This window comes from Osmerus eperlanus, unplaced genomic scaffold (genome assembly GCF_963692335.1).
Source record: "Osmerus eperlanus unplaced genomic scaffold, fOsmEpe2.1 SCAFFOLD_249, whole genome shotgun sequence".
NCBI classification, from domain to species: domain Eukaryota; kingdom Metazoa; phylum Chordata; class Actinopteri; order Osmeriformes; family Osmeridae; genus Osmerus; species Osmerus eperlanus.
Genome location: NW_026911828.1, coordinates 27,501 through 30,000, shown reverse-complemented (window position 1 = coordinate 30,000; position 2,500 = coordinate 27,501).

Sequence of the window (2,500 nt, the reverse complement as noted above, 5' to 3'; positions counted from 1 at the left end):
TGCCCTCCAAAACCTAAGTCCACTTTGAATGGAAGTCAATGGGAGGACTCCCAGGGGCACGGGCGCTGTGCTCTCCAAAACCTAAGTCCATTTTGAATGGGAGTCAATGGGAGGACTCCCAGGGGCACTGCATCACTGGCACTTTAGCCTCCAAAACCTAAGTCCATTTTGAGTGGGAGTCAATGGGAGGATGCCCAGGGGCACTGCATCACTGGCACTTTAGCCTCCAAAACCTAAGTCCATTTTGAGTGGGAGTCAATGGGAGGATGCCCAGGGGCACTGCATCACAGGCACTTTAGCCTCCAAAACCTAAGTCCATTTTGAGTGGGAGTCAATGGGAGGATGCCCAGGGGCACGGGCACTGTAAACAGGGGATGCCCAGGGGCACGGGCACTGTAAGCAGGGGATGCCCAGGGGCACGTACTTCTTAAAGTGGGGTTATTTTGGTTTTAACACAGGGGGGGTGCTTAAGAGTGGGTGCACAGGGCCCCACGGTGATCAGGTAGTGCAGGGGGGTCCTCCCCGGAGGTGTGCTTGCCGCCCTGGGAGTGCTGTTCCCCGGGGAGGCCAAGAGTGTAGTGTTGTTCCCCGGGGCTCCCAAATTTTGCAGTGTGAGAGTGTGTTTGACTTGTTGAGTATTTTGTGGGTGTGAAATGCACCGTTTGGCGCCCGAAAGTGTGATTTTGCTGGGGATGGTTTTGTTCTTCAAGTGAGGGCAAGGGGCAGCGGTGTGTGCGGTTATTTTCCCCGAAAAAAGTGTCCCCATTTCGGTAGGCGTGTTTGAAATGTTGTTTCGCTCGCAGCGTCGGGGAAATGCGCGTGCGGCCGCGGGTCTCGATGTGCCCGTGTTCCCCTCGGGCATACCTATCCAACGAGCCCTGGGTGAAGGTGCTACGAGGTTCCTAAGTGGGGATGCCTGTACATGAAGCCCTTGTTCCCAGCTTTGAATGCACGTTTCCAGCTTGAGAGAAACGGGGGCTTAAAATTCACAGTTATTCGCCCGAACGTGGGATTTCGCTGGGGACGGTTTCTAAATTCAAGTTGGCACGGGGGGCAGCGGTGTGCGCGGTTATCTTCCCGGAAAAAGCCGTCCCCAGCTCGGTGGGTCCGTTTAAAGTTTTGTTTGGGCTCCCGTTTCGCGGGGAAGCGCGTGCGCGTGGCGAGCCTGACCTCCCCGTGTGCCCCTCGCCCAGACCTTTCCAACGCCACCCGGGTGAAGGTGCTACGAGGTCCCGAAGTGGAGATGCCTGTCAATGAGCACCTTTTCCCAGCTTTGAATGCAGGTTTCCAGCTTCAGACAAAATGTGGCTCCAAACGTGCAGTTTTGCGCCCGAACGTGGGATTTCGCTGGGGACGGTTTCTAAATTCAAGTTGGCACGGGGGGCAGCGGTGTGCGCGGTTATCTTCCCGGAAAAAGCCGTCCCCAGCTCGGTGGGTCCGTTTAAAGTTTTGTTTGGGCTCCCGTTTCGCGGGGAAGCGCGTGCGCGTGGCGAGCCTGACCTCCCCGTGTGCCCCTCGCCCAGACCTTTCCAACGCCACCCGGGTGAAGGTGCTACGAGGTCCCGAAGTGGAGATGCCTGTCAATGAGCACCTTTTCCCAGCTTTGAATGCAGGTTTCCAGCTTCAGACAAAATGTGGCTCCAAACGTGCAGTTTTGCGCCCGAACGTGGGATTTCGCTGGGGACGGTTTCTAAATTCAAGTTGGCACGGGGGGCAGCGGTGTGTGTGGTTATTTTCCCAGGATTGATGATCCCCAATTCGGTGGGTCCGTTTAAAGTTTTGTTTGGGCTCCCGTTTCGCGGGGAAGCGCGTGCGCGTGGCGAGCCTGACCTCCCCGTGTGCCCCTCGCCCAGACCTTTCCAACGCCACCCGGGTGAAGGTGCTACGAGGTCCCGAAGTGGAGATGCCTGTCAATGAGCACCTTTTCCCAGCTTTGAATGCAGGTTTCCAGCTTCAGACAAAATGTGGCTCCAAACGTGCAGTTTTGCGCCCGAACGTGGGATTTCGCTGGGGACGGTTTCTAAATTCAAGTTGGCACGGGGGGCAGCGGTGTGCGCGGTTATCTTCCCGGAAAAAGCCGTCCCCAGCTCGGTGGGTCCGTTTAAAGTTTTGTTTGGGCTCCCGTTTCGCGGGGAAGCGCGTGCGCGTGGCGAGCCTGACCTCCCCGTGTGCCCCTCGCCCAGACCTTTCCAACGCCACCCGGGTGAAGGTGCTACGAGGTCCCGAAGTGGAGATGCCTGTCAATGAGCACCTTTTCCCAGCTTTGAATGCAGGTTTCCAGCTTCAGACAAAATGTGGCTCCAAACGTGCAGTTTTGCGCCCGAACGTGGGATTTCGCTGGGGACGGTTTCTAAATTCAAGTTGGCACGGGGGGCAGCGGTGTGTGTGGTTATTTTCCCAGGATTGATGATCCCCAATTCGGTGGGTCCGTTTAAAGTTTTGTTTGGGCTCCCGTTTCGCGGGGAAGCGCGTGCGCGTGGCGAGCCTGACCTCCCCGTGT